The following is a 22,323-nucleotide window of genomic DNA, read 5'->3' on the forward strand; positions in this document are numbered from 1 at the left end:
ATAAATACTTAGTTTCGACAAACTAAAGATTTATTACGAAGGCGGGTTTATATTTCATATTTCCACTGAAGGGGAGAGCCTTTAAGAAAGAAATCGGTCCCGTTTTACAGGATTTACACCTAACGTTCACATTATTTATAAAACCTATAAAGATTAATATACTGCAAAGTGAAAATTGTACATTAAAAGATACTTCTTTTAGAAAAACTTCTCAGAAATTCATTAGCTTAAATAATATTACTGTTGAAAGCTAAATTAGATTAAAGCATTTTTTGTTTCCTAACTATACTTTTAATTGAAGAAATTATTAAGTCATAAACGGGTTCAACTCTGTGATCCAGTTTATCCTTACATCAAGAGAAATACTTTACGTTTAGTCTTATTTTTTCCGCTTCTCTTCGACCAGTAAAAAATATTAATTTTTGTACTGAATCCTTTCCTTGCAATTCAATTGAATTCGTAACTTTAATGTATAAGGCACTCTTCTTGTTTATTAAAGAAAAAGAAACAAAAATGCACTCGGTGTAGAAAAGTAGCAAAAACGACTAAGTTATCGCACAGGGTTTGAGGTAGAGTCTTCATAAACTCCGCTTATGAGGTGGCAGTTAATAGGACGGGCGAACAGTGGATAGCACATTTTCAAATACGAATTGCTGCAATTAAAACAAGTTTAACATAGGTTACAAGCATTCCTTTGGGTGCGGCGGAGGTGGGTATCGTCATGGTCCTATTGTTGCGCCTCTGATGCGGAAGTAATTGTTTTCGCGAAACGTCTCGGGGTTGCACAACGACACCCCCAGGCCCACTTGATCGTAAATAATAATAAGTGGGGGCGGGTAGGGTTCAAATTGTTCGTGAAACATGGACCTACGGCGAAGGAACGGAGAATTTATGACCGAGGTCCCGCAAAACAATATTAGACATCCATATATAAACTCTTCCAATTATTATTGATTTATCTCGGGGAAGTTATTATCTGCAAAGAGATCGTTGAAAAGTTCTTTCCACAAATGAGGAAACACTGTAAAGCACAGATAAACATTAATTTGGAATTGGGTAGAATCCGATTTTTATTTTTTCTCCATGAAGGTAAATTTAAAGTTACTTACGCATGGTAAATCGTTAAAAGTTTTTCTTTCGTTTATGCTTCCCCTCCCAAAATTGATAACGTAATTTTACAAATTTTGCAGAATAAATGTTCTTTAAGTTTTAAAGAATTATACCCCTGCAAGTGTGATTTTTGAATCAGTGTCCAGCTTTGACCTTAGTCATTCAGATTTCTGAGAAAAAAAAAATCGAAATTGCATAACAACTAGAGATGTACCGACTACAGTCGGCCGACTAGTCGGCTTTGTCAAAACCGGTTAAAATTAGTTTAATCGACCGAAAATTGGTGTCAAAGTGTAGATAATCTTCCGCTAGTTACGATTCTGAAATCGTCGTCACGATATATGGTCCAATAAACACGCAAAGCGAATTCAAAATTTCCAAAAATTTTCCAAAAAAGTGGTTAAAATTGGTTAAGTATTGTATAAACTGCCCTAAATTGTGTTATTCTTTATTTTTGTACTGAGTTACTACAAAAAATTAAATGTTAAAATTATCCAAAAAAATTTAACACATTTTTTGGAAAAAAAAGAAACTTCAGTTATTCCTTTTATTAAAATAAAACAAGTTTTTAAGGTAGTCAGAGAAATAGAAAAAAAAAACCCACTGTCTGTTGCATTTATAAACAGTCGGCCGACTGCAGTCGGTACATCTCTAATAACAACATTTTACCAATTAACTTTTAAATTGCAAAATCGAATGCTCTGAAATCTTGCAAAGGTTTTAAAGTTATCGTAAACATGCTAAATCGTTAATAAAATTGTTTTCGTTTATACCCCCCAAAAAATGATCGTGTCATTTTAAAATAATGCAAAGTAGAAAAATTTTAAACTTTTTTTTTGGTTATAGAAAGCATGATAAATCGTTAATCAAAATGTATTTATTTATGACCTTCCCAAAAATTGACGTCATCTTACATTCTACCGAATGTTGTTTGAATTTTATTAAGTAACTTGCCTGCATGTGGAATTCATAGTTCCATGTTGAGTTTTTGCTATTGACACCACATTTTTGGGAAAAAATAAAAATTTTCCAACAAGATTTCTACACTTTAAATTTTAAATTATTGTAAAATCGAATGCTGTGAAATCTTCCAAATATTTCAGTTCTTGGAAGCATCGTAAATCGTTAATCAAAATTTGTCCGTTGATGGTTCCCCACCGAAAAATTTATGACGTCATATAACATTTCTGTTCTTCAAATTTATTAGTGTTTTTTGGAAAAGAACTGAGTGTGGTTAATTAATAACCCCTCCTATGCATTGAGGAAATAAAATATAAACATATGAAATCGAATAAGAAATTGAGAGAATATCCACATTTTCCTCGTTGGTTATCTATTTTAAAAATTTCATATTGTCCACCCTTTCGCGGACCGCGCCTCCTTTCAATTTGTGGAGCCAGGAATGTTATTTAAACCACTGGTTTTTACTTTGTAGAGGTTAACCCAAAACGAAAAAGGCTAAACTAAATTTTTTAATTTTTTAAAGAGGCGATATTTGTTGAACCATACTTCAAGGGGAAATTCTGCCGTAATTAACATGCGATCAGTTTTTTTTTGTATATTGTTTGTAGGTATATTGCGTATAATTAAAGACATTTAATATGAACTGATTATTATCGATTTATTATCTAAATGGTAACAATTAAAAAGCGGTTCTTAGGGCAGATGCCTTTTCATTTTGGTTGTAGGCAAATGCACGAAAGTTGTATATAAATGCGTATCTGAGAAAATCCTTTTATTTGAACCCTACTTATTCCTGGCGTCTTTTTGGGATCACATAAAAACTCGGGTACTTAACATCGGTCTTGAACACCACAAAAGACAAATAAAAATATAAACGCCCTACGACAAATGATCGAGTAGAGTTTGAATATGTATAACTCGTTGCACACCCTCGCTTTTAGGATTTATTAAATTTTCACTTTCCCAATTTCTTTTCGATGTAATAGGCGCCAGCCGATATGAGACGGCTGGGGGAATGCATATCACCCCAGAAATTTCAGCGGACGGCTGCTACAAGTCGCAGGGAGTGTCTCGCTGCACTTCTGAGTGCCGTATCACCTCTATTGTTTTATCTTTCCTATAGCTCTCATTCTCCCGTTTCTCAGCATACCGTTGCACTGTTTCCTTAAACAATGCAACCCTTCTTCTATCTTTTCGCTGTTATTTTACATTATCACTTTTTCTTCACCCTACATTTTTTTGCAAGTGAAATATCTATCATCTTTGCTAGGACGTCAACAGTAGTATCATTTGAACCGAAAATGTCGTAACACCTTCAGATATAAACAATGCGCCATCCTTGTGCTAATAAAAGACACGCGCACTCGGCGCCAACAACCTTAAATACAGATTCACTGAGATCTTTTTTGAGCAGCTGAAAGGTTCCCTGAGTGGGAGAGGACTATTAGAAAAGTCTTCTTGGAGAGGAGGGAGTAATCAAGGAGGTGAAGTGGTACTGTACGAGATGAGGAATAGTCGAATATTGCTTTTCGGTCGCATTTTGCAAATAATTATCATTTTATCGTTATTATCGTTCTCGCTAATTCCGAGTGAAATCGTGTGAGGCTTACACAGACATCGTATCGTTATCGTACCGTTATCTTTTGGGTCGCTATATTGAGAAAGGGTGATTTCCAAATCTCAGTTCGAAGAAGATACCAAATATCCCATTCTGAATGACACCAGAGCGTTGCTGCCGACTTCATGGAGCCAGACCACCGCCGCTTTCCCTGAAAGAGTGCTGCCGTACCACCCACCAGCAACGGATGTCCTTGGTTCCACGACCACCTAAATCCATTATCGTTTTAGAATCGTTTTTGAAAATGTCGCAAACTGTCAATCTCGCTGTAGTGACCTGTAACCTATTTTTTTGCGCTCTAGTTTGACTAAATAATTTCTAACACCAATCAGTACTGAGAGTGATAGTTTTTGCGGTCAGATGAAACCAATGTTACTGAACAAAAAATGATGAATTCCTTTAATAACGTCCATGTCATAATCCCGTATTTTAGTTCTAAATTGTAACTCCGCGTTAGTTCTATGTAATTTTCCATATTAGTTACCCTAGTGTTTCATTGCTGTCGCCTATTATCAAACCGTCATATATTGTTTTTGCATTTACCACAGTTTAATTTGTCATAGAATTCAAATATTTATTGTTGCCTTATATTCATTTAGTTCAGAACGCTAATTTAATTGTCAAAAAAGAATATCTTAGTTCTTCAATATCTTAATTAATTTTGTTATCAACTTATCAATTCCTTTATAAACTTAAGTCGCCGGAAACTTATTTATAATTAAATTCTTTTCAAAATTTCTGTACAAAGATGTGTCAATTTCTTTATTGCTAATTTTGCCTATTTTGAATTTTAAAGATTCATTGTTAATTTTGGGTTATTTTCAGTTTGGCAAATTTACAAACATTGTTAATTCTGGTTATTGTGAAATCTCATTAAAATAATTTATAAAAAATCTGGTTTATTTTGACCTCATCCCAGTACAACAGAGCAAAAAAAGTGATGTCATAACATCTAGACCTACAGTAACTTAAGTCGGCAGTAACATGACTTGGCGCCCAAAACTTAATTTTTTTGAAATTGTCTTAACGACTCACCATCCTGCTCACCGACAACTAACTGAGCTGCCAGTGTTACAAGCCTTTGAAATAAACAAAAATTAATAAATGTTGAAGAGCCAATTCACATCTCTTGGCTTGCATTTTCTCCTTTAAGGAACAGCTCTTATTATGTTACTTATCACTTTTTGCGTGTGAATCGGTATAGAAAATGAATACATTTTTCAGCATCCTCCATTTGAAAAATAGGGCGAAACAGCGAAGGCCCCTTAAGCACCATTTCATATAGAAAATATTCGGAATGCCTCCCCAAGTTCCTGCATTTAATGATCCATTTATTAACACAGTGCGGCACGATCATGTAGGAGATTTTTTCAAGACATCGTGATATGTGGCCCATACAATACTCTCGGATAATTCGAGCCATCCGAGTCATAAATCACGTACACTTCTAAACCGAAAAACATACAAAGTTTTTCGCTTGAAAATTTGTCGTTGCTTTGAAAGACGTAGGAGAAATAAGATGGTTATCTGTCTCGGGAACGAACAATGCCATCTTCGTTCTCCCTCGTACACTCTCGTCCTAGGTCTTGTGGACGTTAATCAATGTTGACTTAGGGAGGTTATTTTGTGACGGAGGAACGCTGGTTGGATTTTTGATCAATTATACCACCCTATCCGAGAACTTTCAAAGACTAGTAGATGAATAATAATCGAAACACAGTATCGGTTAACTAGGTTTTCTTTGATCTAGTGTCATAGCGAACCTTTCGCATATACCTAATCTTTTTGTCAAAGTAGGATATGGGATTTTATAATACGTTTATCTAGCACGTATATCAAAGATAAAATTTGTTGATCCGCAAATAATTAGCTTCCATTTCCAAGCTAGTGGACACATTTCCTAAAATATATTTATAGTATATTTAACCCTTAGGTTTTAATCATATTAATCAATGATAAAGCCTTAAGTATTATGAAGTATAAAATTTAGATACATAGATTCGAGAAGGCCACGTCAAATTTCCGGTACTGTAATAAATTAAATAATTTGACTAAAGTCGACATGACATGAAAATCGTGCTTTTCAGTAAAACTGCAAGGAGTAGGTATGTTAATCAAAAATAACATTTCGTCTTTAAATCTTAGTGTTGGCTATCTGCAGCCGTCATATGAGTTATATGTACTACTAACCATAATTAATTTCATACTTGATTGACGTGCTGTTAGACCATCCATAGCAAATCGATTGCACTTGGAAAATATTAACAAAATACACTATGCTTGGTTAGAGAATTTAAAAAGACGCCGAGAGAAATTCGAAACACAGCAAACATTTAATTTTACAACGAAATAAAAAATAAAAATGGGCCAGTAGTTAGTCGTGTACATTTGTATTATCGAAAAATAAATTGGTAAGTTTTACCCACGCCGATTTTAATTACCGATCCGTCGTAACAATATTCACGGTATTTAAGATCCCAAATTTTATTCCTATTCCACATAACCAATCCCTTAGATCCATTATTGAAGTTAGGTGCAAAACATTTATCAAGCATACGAGCACAGTATAGATAGCAATCAGTAGAGACAACTTGCTATTTTTACTGACCCGTTTTCATGGGTGGTCGTTTGTCTTGTGACCGTATGAGGGCGCGCAACGCAAGGTACTTCTCTTTCTTACACATTGGGCCATTGAACTGCGGTACTTTGATTATCTAGTGACTTTAGTGTGAAATATTTGAAATTTGGCTGTTTAATTGCATTGGTTTTAATGATTTAAGGCTGATCTTTCGGTGTAATTATGGCAGTTAAGTGTAATTTTCACAGAGACATTTTAAAAAGCGTTGTTCACGTCTTCATAGGACCATTGTTTACTGTTCAATTTTTTTGTAAAAAAATTAAATGTACGTATACATATTAGCGTTTTCTAATAACGTTGAATTTTACAACCATTTACAGCCATCATGAAAAATAAATTAATGAAAAGTAAAATCGTAATCACAGAAGCGGGCCACATCTAAATTTCAACACGGCATCTCTGTTATAGGGCGCTTAATTAATTATTTATTATAATAGACTGTGTGGTTTCTAAGATCAACTAGTTACAAAATGTTATTGTTATTACACTATTTTTAAGTCTTTTCCAAAAATTTATTTGCACAAAGTGTAGTAAATTGTGTACACGAATCAATTTTAAAATGAAGCGTTTGTGATCCTTTTTAAATCGGGTGGCGACATCTAGAAATATTTTGGGCAACGGCCACCGATGACGGCTTAAAATTCGGGTCAGAAAGATCGAAGGTGCCGACACGAGTTGTCCATACTAATTGATGTCTATACTGTGATACGAGTTTAGCTAAACAACCAGTTTTATACTGGTTTTAAAATAAATGGTTGTTCATTATTACTCAAACTAAGAAGATTAGTTGTCATAACCTATTATATTATATTACATTGCTTGTCGCTTATATTTCGTGAACAGATAATAATAGAAAGTTGCTAAAAATATGGACACGGCTAAATATTTCCAGAATGATTTATCAGAACTCACTGAAATGTGGAACACAGGTAAGTAAACTACTATTAAACTATGTCCTCTGAAAAGCTATTTAAATTTCCATCAACATTTGTTTTGGAGAAAATATTATACTAGGGTTCAACGGATAAATGGCTACTTGTATGTTTCCTCGATTTTCATGACCTCAAGAGAACGAAAAAATAGGTCTTCCGTTTCCGTCTGTCGGTCTGTCCACCGTCTGTGTCGATGTTTGTTCGATAGATAATCTCGGAAACTTCAGGACCGATTATTGCCAAACTAACCATGCTTTGTGTAAAGGTCACCACCAATAATGTACATAGTAAATGGGTTTAAATTTTATAAAATAACATATATCTGCACGTGTGGTTTATGAATCCGTGTTGTGTTTTACCCGAGCTATCAGATTTTTTGAAAAAAAAATTCAAAACTCAAAAAACAGTATTTTGCAATTTAATTTTGAAACACCAAAACCGAAAACTCTAAAATCTTGTAGACGTGTTAAAATTGTCATAAGCATGGTAAACTTTTAATCATAAAAAAAATAATCACGACATCTTAAGATTTTGCCAAATGAATCCTATCTAAAGTGTGCAAAATATGATGAGTATACTTGTGATTTATCATTGCATTCGTATTTTTACTTCCCGGGCGTAAGCGAAGGAAGTTTTGTAATCGCCTGCATCGCTCCCTACTCTTATGTTTTCTCGACCTTTCGTGACCCCTGGAGTACGAAGAAATAGGTCACTGATTTCCGTCTGTCTGTCCGCTGTCCGTGACAAATTTTTGTTCTATTATGCTCTGAAACTACTGGACCGATTTTTGTCAAATTTTGTAGGTAAGTATATTAGAAATATCAAATAGATGGTAAGACGCTAACCGAAATTTGTCTAATCATTCCCATCAAAAACGTGATGGCATCTCGTCAATATTTTCCAAAGTAAGTAGGGTTTAAATTTTGTAAAATAAAATTCTCCTTATGAATCCGTCTTCAGATTTTCCCCAAGCCATCCAATCTTTTATACGAGCATATGCGGACTTCGCACAAGGTGACTTGCTAGGTTATAACAAAGAAGATTAACTCGTGTCGGTACTTTTGATCTTTTGCTAGTCAATTTTGGTGACCTTCAGACATTTTGTTGGGGGAATTTTAAAAGTTGATTTTTATCAAAATGTTGACATAAATAATTTGTCTGTCATTTATGTCGGAAAAATTGGTCGCACGTAAATTTACTTTATCAGTTGATCCCAAGGTAAAATTCATCGCAAAGTACTTTGTTTTACTAAAATTAAATTTTTTGTATTTTGATTCTCAAGTTACAATAAATTTAAAAAATACTTCATTACTATTTATTCTCATAGATCAATAAAAAGCAAAACGAATGATAAGCAGCAAAAAGTCGGTTTTATTTTTAACTGAAACTGAAAGTGTTTACATCGTTTTTGTTCGAACGTTTTTCCACCTACGGTTTAAAAGGTGGATCAGTTTGCCCCATTCGAGTTTTAATTTGTTTTTTCTACATTTCCACACTACTACGGCACGTGATACGGTGGTTAAAATTATTGCATATATTTGGAAACCACAATGATTGATAACTTGATGTCTACTACAAAACAATGCGAAATTTATTAAATTATGAGAAAAATGTAGTAGACAAGATATTTATTTTCGAAGATGAATCAACAAGCAAAAATACAGCAATTCATGATTTTTTTTTATCACTCGGTGCGTTGTAATAATGCAGGGTGTTGTGGAATTCAATGCAAAAAATTTAACCGGTTATACAACTCATCATTAGCGTACACTTTTCTACATATATTACAGTTTCTTCAAAACTTTATTGTTCACAATTAAAATTGAACATACATGGACTATGAAAATCGCTACCCGCCGATGTGTATTTAATAGGTACCTACCTTCTTCGATGCAACAAAAACCAGCCGCGCTTCACAAAAACGCACGCTTACACCAGGTAATAAGATCTCCGCTCACATGTGTTGATGAAAAAAGCAATAATAAATACAAGAAACCCAATTTATTCCCCAAAGGGCTCATTTATTAACAACAAAATAAACACAAATATGCTGATCAGTAGTACTGTGCGTTGGCACAAGAAATACTAAAATGTCGGATGGAATTACACAGAGTTTTTGCAAACTTAACACTTGACAAATTGTTTCACTTCAACGATAATGATATCATGAAATACATATTATGTAGATGTCTGCAGTACCGCAGTTCACTTATTATAAAAGTTTTTCAAAATGCCTCCCCTCTCTGTTAATGCATGCATCCGGACCATATAAGTCTGTAAGCTTTTACTCATAATCGGATTTTGAGCAATTGTTTCAGCCACAGCATTCACACGTGCAGTTAGTTCTTCCACAGAATTAACGGGGTTCGCGTACACTGTCTCCTTCATATGTCCCCACAAAGAAATCACAGCATATTAACTCCGGGGAACGAGGGGACCACAGCACTGGTTCATTTTTACCAATGCACTTGCTTTCAAAATGCACATGTAACCACTAGGTAATACAAGTTTCTAGGGGTTGCACACCTTGAAGGTGGTATGGGTGTAGTATTTGCTCATGATGGGTCCGCTATACAATAAAGATCGAAATACCCATGAAAAATGCCAATCGACACATGCCGATATTGGGCTCTTCGGCAACAGCATCTAAAATTTCGGGTTCCAGTGCCTGTACCCGAGGTGTACGGTGATGATCACTCACCATGGTGATCGTGGTCTGAAATTTTCTGAAATTACGTAGTTGTTAAACTTGGGAAGTGGTCACTGTACAGAAGTCTCGCCTCCTAGGCGTTGTCCAAAGATTTGTATCACCTTTTACACTGGGAAAACTACTCTAACACTGAAAATTCACTGCACTGCACGTTTTTAATCAAATCACAACGCACTGAGTTGTTTTTGCGCCAAAAACTTACGCTAAGAGTTTACCCAAAAACTTGTCTATGTCAACGAAAGTAAATTTGTTTTGATACCCTGACCGGCTCGTCAAAACGAAGGTGGGAAAAAGGCCGAAAAATGGGTTTTCGAAAAAGATGTTACACAGCAAAGTTTCATGTATTGGTGAATTCTACTACCAGTTATTTTTTTGCATTCAGTTCCATGACAGACTGTATAACGTTTATCCCCAGAATACTGAAAACACACTCTTAGTTTAGCTTTGTTTAAATAATGCCAGCATGGTTAGCGAAACGCGTCGACAAATATTTTGTGTGATTTGTGTGCTGTTAGATAAACGTTATATTACAACAATTCATGTCTGAACGCAACTGATAATAAAGTGAAGATTCTTAAGGAAACGAAAAAATAAAGTTAGAGAAAACTTTTGATAACTGAAGATTAAAATTGCGTTTGTTAAAAACATACCAATTTTATAATTTAAGCAGCAACCGTAGGAATGATCATCGAAAAAACTACTTGGGCAGAGACGTAGGAACTTCTCCGAGATGTTAGAATTTTATCGTTTATAGCAAGATTAAAATTTTTAGAATACAAACATTATAAATGTACAAACTTATAACAAGTATACTTAATTTTTATTATCTAATGATTTTTGGGAGGGTGTCGTTCTACAACGCTCAGACGTTTCGCGGAAACAATTACTTCCGCATCAGAGACGCAACAAGAGCACGTGGCGATACCCACCTCCGCTGCCCCCAAAGGAACGCTTGTAACCTACATTAAACTTGTTTTAATTGCGGCAATTCGTATTTGAAAATGTGCCATCCGCTGTTCGCCCTCCCTATTAACTGCCACCTCATAACCGAAGTTTATGGAGTCATTACCTTGCGGATGGAGACGGACAGGACGTCTTGGAGAAGGAAGCGCACAGTCCCTTTTTGCCCCCTGGAAGGGAGGAATGGATAATAAACTGTCTTACAAACGACAGTAATTAAACATGGTCCTGACTGGTTAAATGGGGGCGAGTCGTCGGAACTAACGTTATATCTTGAGTGGGGAGAGCATGGGAGGGGAGTCAGCGTCGTATATAGGAAAATATTCCGGATTCCGAGCACAAGTTCGTGGATTTAATGATGCATTTCTTAACATAAAGACAGAAGGTTCTGGTTTTTTACATGGACTTTCTCAATTCAGTCACTAGCAGGGCTTTTTCAAGATATGTTGATATATAACTTTTATTTCCTGACCTATAAATTGAGCAAAGTATTTATGGATTTGTTTTTATATGAATATGTAATTTCGCGAAATTGGTGTTTCACAGATGGGAGAAAACGAGTATTTTTTTGTTTGCTTGCCTCTCTTGTGAAGTCCATTTATTCTAAATTTATTAAACCAATCAATCATCTTCGAACCAATAATCCGAGACAAAAACACAACTGTGTTATCATACTTTACTCTGTTTTTAAAGAATCAGAAGTTGAACAGGAACTGGGAACCACTTAGGTTTAGATTGTGCGGTGCGGCTTTGTGTACTAGAAATATTAGGTCCATATAAGTATTCTTCTCGTTATAATAGCCAATTTTATCTTCCACTATTTTTTGAAAATATGTTAACGGCAGGTTAAAAAGATCAGCTACCCATCATTCTGTGTTAAATTTGTTCATTGTTTCTACAACAAATTTTCAGTTATTAAAACCGAAAAAAACATACAGTAATCTTAAAAACTATATTACTAATCTATAAAATTACAAACTTTAAACTTGGTTAAATAGAATCCTAATATTTGTAATATAACGCCTTCGTTCCTGAAACCCTTTACCCAAAATAAATGCAATAAAATATTCAGTAGTCAGACGTAATTTGTTTTGTAAGGCAGCAGTTCAAAACAAGCGCTTAAATTTAGTGTGAGTAATGCAGTATTTTGTACAGCAAAATAGGTATACTAACAAAATTACGGACAAATTTGGAAAAACCACGGACACACCGGGGCAAACGGACAATGGCAAAATCAAAAAAAAAATTTAAATTTGTTTTTTAACCTTCGATATTTCAGACAGAATCACTAGACTCACTTCTCGTTTCGAAGAGTGTTGTCGGACGAGATGACATTCTATGGCGTAAAATTTATTATAATAAGATGTAGTCCTTCTTTTGAATATAGACTTCACACAGTTTATGCTGTGTTTCATTTAACATTTATTTTTCTTGCGCAAGATTACTTTAGGGATAATTTTGACGCATTAAAATGGAAACGACACATAAATAGAAAAAGTGTAAAATGTGCCTCCACCGACATTAAAACCAAATAATTTTAAGAAGTTATTTTATGTCTTCTAATGTACTTACTATTATGGTGGCCGTCCAGTGCACGCAGATTTCTAAAACAGAAACAAATACTTTAGTGGAGTACTTAACCTACGTTATAATGACTATTGTATACAATGTGGTGAAAAATAAGGAAACAATTAATTAAAACAATTAGTAATAGATATTGACAAAATCTTGGGAGAGAACAGACTATGCCATTATAATTATCAATGTTATGAATTGTTCCGGTTCGAAGTTTTCTTTCTTTGTGTATATACTTAGTGTATTTGTTATTTTTCCCGCGGAGTACTGACAAGTGTGTTTCGGTCACCTTCCGCTATGGGCGCCATAGTACCAAGCCAAAAACCCCGGTACTAGGGGTTGGTGTTGTTGTCGTTTAACCTTCGTGAAGGTGGCACCAGAGATTTCTTAGTAACCTAGATACGGTGATCCTATGCAAAAGCGAACATACGTCCTTGGCCAACATGTACACTATGCGTTTTGCTTTCCATCTTCTTTTACAGCATGGGAACGCAGGAGTATGATTTTGTAGGTCTTTGTTTAAACCTAGCAATTTACGATTTTGCGCAGTAAACCCTTAAATTCTGCTAGCGCAAGTCGGTTCTTAATTCATACAATCGCCGGTGTTTGTGTGTTTGTTAGTTTGTTATCAGAGATTTCTTAGGTTATAAGATTTATATCACGGTTATAAGTTTAAATTGCATAGAATTTCTAAAAATGGGTTACAGAGTGTGTGTTGTATGCAAAGAAAGATCTAATAATTGTACATTAACTTTTCATGAGTAAGTATTTTTGAAACGTATATTTTATTTGTATTATATATAACATAAGTACATATTATAATGAGCCAGTTTATCAGATACTTTATTTGAGGTTAAGTTAATCAAGCAATTATTAAAATGAGGCGTTTAGCCACCTGCGACGTCTGATTGTGAGTGAATCACGTGGCATGCAGTCAAATATTTAATTGAGCTTCTGTAAACTGGCCCATAATACAAAAAATAAATCCCCAACAATCGTTTTTGCCTTGCATTAACTTGTATCGTTTCCTTTTAGGTTACCCAAGAACAAGTATCGGCGTGATGCTTGGATTTCTGCTTGCAAATTAGATGAGACTAAACTCAAACAATCTTCTGTAATTTGTTCTAAACATTTTCACGACAATGACTATAACTCTTTAATAATGGCAAAAAGAAGGTTACACAATAAAGCGGTGCCATTTTTGGATCCAGGTGTACAAAATGCCACTGAAAGTTTTGTGAAAAATCTACAACTTCCTATTGCAGCAGGATCAAGTGGTCTGAATTTGCCAATAGAGAATGAATCTGGTGCAGTAGGTAACGTAACTCCATTAATGGTTTTACAATTAGGTATATGTATTAAGTACATTTTCCAGCATGTTCACCTATAGAAACAATTGAAACTCCTAGTGCAGATAAACAACAAAGTCACGTAATTGTGGGTAGTATTAAAACTCCTCGATATGTTGGTGATTTGGTGCCAGAAGATTTTGCTACTCCCAGAAAAGCAAAAAGACATCTTGATTTTGTGAAGAGAGCCATGGATGACAAAAGAAAAAAAATAAAGTTATTAACAAAGGAGAAGAAACAGCTAGAACATTGTATTTCTTCACTAAAAGAATTGCTGGAATATCTTTGGACAAATAATCTTTTATCAGAAGAAGCAGCTGCAGCTATTATGGTACTTATATATGAGAACAATTTAAATGTGTATTAGTTTTAATGAAATGTGGAATAATTCAATAGTTCCTCGTTAATTTTTTTGAAACTTGTTTCTTATGTAGAATGTTAATTTAATTAGATCAATATTATTCCACATAGTATAAACATAAACGTAAGAAAAATTCACTTTTTTATTAAAAAAGTGCTGCCAACAAACTCCCCATTTGGAATAATTTTTATTTCTTTATTTATTTTATAGGAAGGCACCCCTGATGCAGTTCAACATATTTTAGAAAGACAATTTGTGTCGAGAAATGCAAAATTTACAATGGAATTGCGAGCATTTGCACTCACATTACACTATTATTCACCAAGTGCATACAATTTTGTCCGTGAAGAGTTCAATAAATTATTGCCCCACCCAGACACAATCCGAGAATGGTATATGGTTGTGGAAGGAGCACCTGGCTTCACCAAGGAAAGTTTTGTTGCAATTAAGTCGAAAGTTGAGGAGGAAGGTATTGTCATTCTCAATCTTACTGTAGATGAGATGTCCATACGACAAATGGTTCAGTATGTGCAAGGTGTATATTATGGATATGTGGACTTGGGAATGGAAACAAAAAGAGAAAGTGAGGACGAAAAAGATGAAGCAAGAAATGCTCTTGTTTTTATGGGGGTATCACTGAAGTCACACTGGAAAATACCTCTGGGATATTTTTTAATAAACAGTCTTTCAGCCTCTGAAAGATCTCGTTTGTTAAAAAAATGTTTGGAGTTAATTAAGGAAACTGGCGCCATGTGTAGATCACTCACTTTTGATGGTGCAGCAGTAAACATGTCAATGGTAAAGGAATTGGGAGCACTGTATGATTATCCCAATAATTTTCAGCCATGGTTTTTTGATCCAAATGCTGGTGTTAAGGTGCACACATTTTTAGATGCTTGTCATCTTATAAAATTAATCAGAAATGCGTTTGGAGATAGAAAGGTTTTCTATGACTCTAATGGAAATGCAATTGAATGGGCATATATTGAGAAATTACAACAGCTGGAAACAAGAGAGGGTTTGCGATGTGGAACAAAATTGACACCGAGACATACAAACTTTCAGAATGAAAAAATGAAAGTATCATATGCTGTACAGACTCTCAGTGCAAGTGTTTGCAGTGCATTGAAATTTTGCAAGCAGCTGGAAATTCAGGGGTTTGAAAATTGTGAAGCCACTGCCAATTTTTGCTTGATTTTTAATAACATGTTTGACATCCTAAACTCTAAGCATTTATTATCAAAGACAGAATTGAATCGTGGCTTATCTTCAAACAATTTTGACAATGTCCTTGAGATAATTCAATTTTCTATTGACTATGTAAGTAAGTTAAAAGATAACTTTGGGAAACTAATAATAGAGTCGAAAAGAAAAACGGGATTTTTAGGCTTCATTATAAGTATGAGAAGCTTAATCAATTTGTATAAAGATTTAGTGGTAGGGCAATATTTAAAATATATATTGAGCTACAAATTGAGCCAAGACCACTTGGAAATATTTTTTGGGGCCATTAGGCAGCGAGGTGGTCACAACAACAATCCATCCCCCTACCAATTCAGAAGTGCCTACAAAAGGCTATTAGTAAGAAACCAAATACGAGCCATAAAAAATGGCAATTGTCATCTTTTAGATGGCACTGCTATTTTACATGTAGGGAGCGGTACCAGAATATGTGACAATGACACATTAATTGAAGACATAAATACTATTAATCTGTCAGAAAGAGACCATGATTATTGTTCTTCAATTATTGGAAATCTATCCCCGTACAAAGAACATGTGGTCAACTACATAGCAGGTTTTGTTGTGAAACAAATTGAAGCCAAGATCACATGTTCAGTTTGTAAAAAACAACTGAAATCCACAACTTCAAATTCTATATTATTAAATTTAAAAAAACGAGGAAGTTTAACAATGGCCAAGCGAGATGTTATAGACATTTGCAAAATAATGGAGACCATAATTTGCGAAAACAAAAATATTGTATTTAAGAAAGCAAATGTTGTCAATTATTTGCTGCTACTTTTGTTTCGCAAAAATATTACAAATATTTTCAATAATCCCGACATGAACAATCATTGTATTTCTCAGGGATTACTAGATAATCACAAAATACAATTGATAAAGGCGATAGCGGGAATGTATTTAAAAGTCCGCTTGCATCACGAAGCAAAACTGGTAAATTTTGCTTCAAAACAGGCCAAAATAAGAAGTAAATTAGTAAAATACATTTTATTTAATAATGAGTAACTAAGATTACATTAAATCACCAATATTTAATAATAATGTTAATAAATTTATACCACAGCTGTACGTCTTTTTTTTTTCGTTTTAAGAATAGAATAGAATATCTTTATTCTTGCTCTCAACATTGTGCATGCAAATAAATACAATACGATTCTCTATTTATGTTAGAAACGTTCGTGGCAACAAAAACTTTTGACTATAAGAAAATTGTATTATGTCATTTTTCAAGAGTTTCGCCGGTGTGAATGATAAAGAAATAGTACGAAAATAGGAAAGTCGACAGTCAAATTTATTCTAACGATCTTGTCCGTGTAATATTTTAATCTTAACATTACAAATCATTTTGGAGATTGCTTAGAAACTTTTCATTTGCCACTTGTTAAAAAACTCGAGTTATAATTCTCATTTATAGCAATTTAAATCAGTGCGCCAAATTTTCAACCAATGTTAACAGTCGCTAGAATTAGAAGAAGATAACACTAGTATGTAGTGCACATTACAACGAGTAAGAGAAAGACAGAAAACTGAAAGTATGTCGACACTATTTTCATACATGTTGTTCCACACTTTGCTGCCTATAGCCGTATCTAGGTTACTAAGAAATCTCTGGGTGGCACCCCTAGTAGAGCGTTGAGTGTACGCCATTGCTGTGGTGAATCACGTGGTTGAGTGTGAGCGTGCGAAAGTGGGCTCGGGGCCCATACATTGGCAACAATCTTCCCCGCTAAACTCTGGTGGTTATAATAAAGGTAGGTGAGTTTACTTATTCATGTGTCAGCTTCGATCTAGCCTGTCATTTTTTTTTTTGAATTGTAAAATAGCCGCGAATAAGTGCTTTCAATGCCTTTACGTTCAATATGAATATTTTCAAATTTTGTGTCGTGACGGCGTTTACTAATAATAATAATTTGTAAAATGGCAACGTTATTTTTATAACGAATTTTGTAAGTACAAAGTATAACAGTAAAAATATAGTTTCGGTTGTATTGCAAAATTTGAAAATTTTCAGTTTTTCAGAACAATGTTTTCGAACTTTGAAGATTTTCAAAATTGATTTTTGAAAACTTGTTGCTTTCAGAACTTGGTTCTCCGTGTGATCAGATAGATTTTGCAAATATTCTTGAGTCTACCTCTTCATTTAACTGGTGTTTCGGTGCGCCGCGGGGGTTTTCGGTCGGAGATCGTAAATTTCAGGACTTTGAAGAATCTTCTAGTGACATAAGAAAGCTGATCACAAAACAATAATAAATTATCACACACACAATCTACTTCTAAGTTTTGGACGGCGCTCAAGCATAACGCCACGGTTATGCTTGAGCGGCGCTGGTGAAACGGATACCGCGGTTAACGCTCTGAGCATCGATAAGAGGAGATCATTCGGTAGATGCCTGGGGGGGCAGCAGGATGTCCTCTAGTTGATGCCTGAAGGCGGTAGGTTGGATTGGAAAGTCCTCCGGTTAATGCCTGGAGGCGGTAGGTTGGATTGGAAAGACCTCCGGTTAATGCCTGGAAGCGTAAGGTTGGGAAGTCCTAAGGTTAATGTCTGGAGGCGGAAAAGTAAAGGGAAGAGGCAAAGAGCCGGTTGATGCTGACGCTCGCTCTAATTCTGTGTGAAAACCGGCCTGAATTTATATGCGATCTTATGGCCACGTCACGCAATGTCAGTCGCGGGCGGTTGCAGGTAAAGGATGGCCGGACTTGTGCGCCGGTTGGGGTGATCACCATTGACCGGCGGACTATATACCTTTTCAGTGATGGCTTGGCACGCTGCAAAACAGTCAGCTGTGTTCGGTATTTGGCGACGTAGCTTCAGCTATATTTTTGGTAATTATTATTTATATAAATCTAAGCAGAGCCACTGGATTGTAGAGTGTCATTGTGTGAGTGGCAGACCGCTTCAATACTGATCATGGTATATTTTGCGCTGGGTAGTAGTGATCATTTATCGTTACATCTTTTATCTAAACATCTATTTTTTCTAACTATTTTTGATATTAATTACATTTTATAGTATGTTGAGACATGCTCAACAACATTTTGCCAGCGCAGGTGGGAGGGGGCGTGGTATCCTGACAGTGCACAGTTCTGAGTTTTCTTGTATAAATATAACGCATATTCAATTGAAAAAATCAACAAGTTGGCGTTGCCTTTTTGATAGAAGAAAGCGTAGCGAAAAACGAACGTGTCTTATTAATATATATCCTGTTGGGTATAACTGACATTTGCACTTCGTCAATTGTCTCGATCAAAAATTTACGTTTATTGTAGAAATACAGAGTCTTTTCCAAAAAATTTCGGGGAAGATGAGTAAATCAGCTTCTCACAGATCAATGAAAAGCAGTGGAAATATGACTTTCATGTCAATGTCATTTGCTCAAAATTTTTTGGAAACTTCACACTGTTTACAAAAAAATCAAAACCAATTTGATGAATATATCAACTGAACACCTGATACTTTGTAAATCCAAGAATACGAATAAACGTAGAAAAAACCAACGGCTAGTGGTTTGTTTGCTAACGACATGAACTGTATAACCGACAATAACAATGTATGATCTTTCGAACCGAATCATTCTAAAATCGAAGGCAGGTTTACACACGTGGAGAGTTGCGTGGAGTCGCGGATCACTCAACAAATATTTATTGGTTATTTTTAGATTTTGGTGAAAGCAAAAATGCACCTCTTGGGCAATCTGTGAATATTTCTGTGACAATCACAACAACTCCACGCAATTAATTTATACCCGTGTATATTTGCAGGTAAAATTTTCGAACGTATGGGAGTAAAGGAACGAACAACCACCAACTTTACGCCTAACGCCTAACGAAACAAAATTATTATAAACGCTGGCGAACCCCCGCAAAGACAAGTGGACCGTTTGCAAAGGCAAGCCGAAAAACGGAAGAACGCCTTACACTCCGCAAGGAAACTGCAATGGGATCGACGATTGGTTGATTTTGTAAAAAGACTGACTTCTGTTTAGCAACGGTTTTTCGAAAATCAAATTAGAAACGTAAATCGTAAACCGAAGGGCGCTTTTTTTTTACGCTTCACAAAAAAGGCAGACGGTTATCAACAAACTCATATTCGAAGGCCTCGACCAGCAAGTAAGTCGCAAAATGGACCCCAAGTACAACTTGTTTAGTCTCATCTTCGACGAGATGTCCATTCAGCCTCACCTTGACTACTTTTCTAGTGATGACAGAGTTGTGAGTATTGTAGACGACGGTACAACAAGGACTGAAAAAACTGCAGACCATGTTTGCGTCTTTATGCTTAGAGGAATTTTTGGAATTTTTTAATCTGCTGCTTTTGCTTAATGTAAAAAAAACCTTTGGCTGCTGCAAACATTATCCGTCTTTATGAAGAGTGAAAGACGCAACAGCGATAGGCTTAAACATTGCTTCTCTTTGAGATCAAGGCACTACAAATAGAGCTATAATCGATATGTTTTTACAAGAAACCAGACGACGTGCTTTTTTAGAAAATGAAGAGGAAAATGAAGAGATTGTGATAAGAATTGGTGACCACAAAGTTATCCCTCTCTTTGATCCGCCTCATCGTCTAAAAAGTATGCGGGACTATCTTCTCACCAAAGATCTGCTTTATGCAGATAAAGAAGATCTGGAAAGAAGAGCTTGATGGAGTTATTTGAAAAGGCATCTCAGACGCTGGGTGACAACCTAAGAGTCATGTCAAGCCTAACTTAAGGGGAAAAAAAGGGAAGTTCGTTATGCTTCACAGGTCTTTCGTTGAGTGTTTCTTCGTTCATAAATCTCTGTTCCAACCGGACGTTTAGGGCAATCTTATCACCTAATGCTCAGTACACTACCGATTTGTTGATGTTCATGGATTCTGTCGTTGACAGTGTTAATGGAGGCTTTGAAGACTGCGGTGGTAAGAACTTACTTAAATTAGTAAGAGTTAAAAGTTACCATCACACTGGTTGGCTGTAAGGGAAACGCATGTTCAGCAATATGAGATTTGTATTACGGTGGACATAGAACAGAACCCTCAGTTTGACAGGGATGATAGGTACCGTAGTTTAAACAGTTTTATTCTTATAAAGGAAACTCTAACGAAACTTGGTTATAACTTGTATAGTTGTATCTCTTTGGACACATGAAAAAACTCAGCAATATAGTATTTTATAGGCAAAAGCCTAACGAACAATTTATTTGGAAACAGAAAATAGAACGTTCAAATAATTTTTCATTTCGTAGAAGAAAGTAATGCAATTTTTATTCTAAAGTTTATACAAAGATAGAGGTATACCGATTGTGACTTACTTGAGTTTGCCTTGAGCTTATAAGTTATAAGGTTAAATATTCCAACATAACCATTGAGATATCCTGTACTATGAGAACTAAGGAGGCCAAAACTGCAATCGACAGATTTTCATTAAATTGTCTAAATTTTTAACCTACTGCTAGGTTATGAAATTGATTTCATTGTCGCATTTCTTATGGTGTGAACAAAAAGTGCAAAGGCAGTTCACGTTTCTGTTGGTGGGAGACGAAAAATTAAATTAGTTTTAGAAAGTTGCAGACAAGAGAAATTACCTCAGTATTTTCAGTTTTATAACTTGTTAATTTTATTTTGTCACTTTAGAGAGCTAAACCTTTAATGTCTATTTTGAAAAATGAATTACGTTAACCTTACATGGAGAGCTTTTTTTGTGACAGTCTTTACTTCAATTCAAGTGATCTTGTAATTTTGTTAAGAAAATTTTGTTTGCAACAAACACATGTCTCTTTACCTATATTTTAAAAAATCCACATAATTTTATTAAATTGTATTTGTATGTAGTTTATTTGTTTTATTATTTTAAATAAAAGCACAACGTAAGTTACCAGAGCAAATCAGTTTCATGTGATTTCTTTTCAGAATATTTGGCTATCAATTTTAAACATTCGTTATTTGATGTGCTCTTTTATTTTGCACTGCGAGTATTTTATTTATAATTCAATATTACATTTAAATATACTATTTGTAACATATTCCATATTTTTTTATATTTTTTATATCGATTGTGTCTTTTTATATGTTGATTTCAAAGCGCATTTTGGCGTTTTGAAACTAGCATAATAAGTAAAATTTACAACGTTTTTCTCTTTAATTAAAAAAATTCCTTTCCAAATTTGGCGCCGATTTTAGTTCCGTCCCACATCACTAGAGGCGGACATTGTGGTTAACGTATAAGTATTGGGATCGTGGTATATAGTGAGGGTATTCCATGGTTGAAGTTCGATGAACTTTTCTGTATGTCATACATATTTTTGCTCGATTTGAACGCACACATAAGATTTAATATTGTAACGTGTTCTTCACGAGTTCGTGGGTTGTTCTACGTATATGAGCGTTTATGGTCGGCACGTATGCATATTCCTTCTACCACTTCTAAAAAACTAAATGGCTTCATTAATGGCTAACAACTAACGCTCATATACGCTGTAGTTGCCTTGTTCTTTATTGAGATTTTTGGAGAAAAAACCCAGTGGTTGCCAGGTTTCGGTTGCTAGTTTTTATTGCAATTCTCGAAGGCAGCTTCGGCTGTCAACTCGAGCCACTTTTTTAAAGACTCTGAGGTATATATTTGTGTTTCTACAGCGTTCTTGACAAAACGCTCACAGAAATTGATTATTCCTAGGAATCGACGTAAATTCTGGACAATTTTTGGCTCGGAGGACTCGAGTATTGAGCTCACTTTGGTGTCAAGTGGTTTTGGGCCCCTGCGGGAGACGAAATATCCAAGGTAGTCTGTCTGAGGTACACCGAACACGCACTTGGTGCGATTGGTTATTATATTGTGGTTTTTCAAACGCTAGAATAGTGTTTTTAAGTGGTTTACATGCTCGC

General features: G+C 35.1%; 1 protein-coding gene across 2 annotated transcripts in view; it reads right to left on the reverse strand.

Moving 5' to 3' along the window:
- Window positions 1-22,323, reverse strand: part of LOC135142227 (potassium channel subfamily K member 18) — a 593,321-nt gene that overhangs the window by 198,488 nt on the left and 372,510 nt on the right. The window contains exon 4 of one of the 2 annotated variants that reach the window (XM_064073903.1): window positions 12,504-12,535. The exons of the other annotated variant lie outside the window; for it this stretch is intronic. The gene's annotated coding sequence lies outside the window, so the exon portion shown is untranslated. The remainder of the gene's footprint in view (window positions 1-12,503; window positions 12,536-22,323) is intronic. 2 annotated transcript variants of the gene reach the window in all.

The sequence above is a fragment of the Zophobas morio genome, unplaced genomic scaffold, assembly GCF_036711695.1.
Source record: "Zophobas morio isolate AGI-343-1 ecotype UQ-CSIRO unplaced genomic scaffold, CSIRO_AGI_Zmor_V1 ptg000046l, whole genome shotgun sequence".
NCBI classification, from domain to species: domain Eukaryota; kingdom Metazoa; phylum Arthropoda; class Insecta; order Coleoptera; family Tenebrionidae; genus Zophobas; species Zophobas morio.